General features: G+C 22.0%; 1 protein-coding gene across 1 annotated transcript in view; it reads right to left on the reverse strand.

Annotated features, from left to right (window-relative positions):
- LOC119587345 (sialidase-like) overlaps positions 1–505 on the reverse strand; it is a 23,053-nt gene that overhangs the window by 16,558 nt on the left and 5,990 nt on the right. The window lies entirely within an intron of this gene.

Here is a 505-nt window from a genome sequence, read left to right on the forward strand (position 1 = left end):
CGAAATTTGTTTTTTAAATATAATCCCCTTTTCCCTGGTTTCATTGGTACCATTTTCTACAATTGGTTTCAAATATTCCACTCCAAAAACATCATCTCCTTTAAAAAAGCATTATTATTTCTCATTATTGATATTAAATGTTTTTGTTATCATGATTTTTAAACCCTTAGTTAAAAATTAATATTAAAAATTGTTATTATTTTTCTTTCATAACTATTACAGTTACAATCTTATCACGTCCCGCATTACTTATTTAAAATTATTATTATAAAAAACTATTATTTTTTATAATTTTCATTATCTTATTTTATTATTTTATGATCCTTTTATTTTCATTGTTATAATCATCATCCCTTATTATCAATATTTTTTATTACCATTACAAAATTTGGATTATTGTGCTATATCTTAAAACAAATTAAATTTCAAACTTTACACCAATATCTCCCCAAAACCACTTTGTACTAAAATCTTTATGAAAAATTTTTCATCCCCGTTTTTCGTT

This window comes from Penaeus monodon, chromosome 22 (genome assembly GCF_015228065.2).
Source record: "Penaeus monodon isolate SGIC_2016 chromosome 22, NSTDA_Pmon_1, whole genome shotgun sequence".
NCBI lineage: Eukaryota > Metazoa > Arthropoda > Malacostraca > Decapoda > Penaeidae > Penaeus > Penaeus monodon.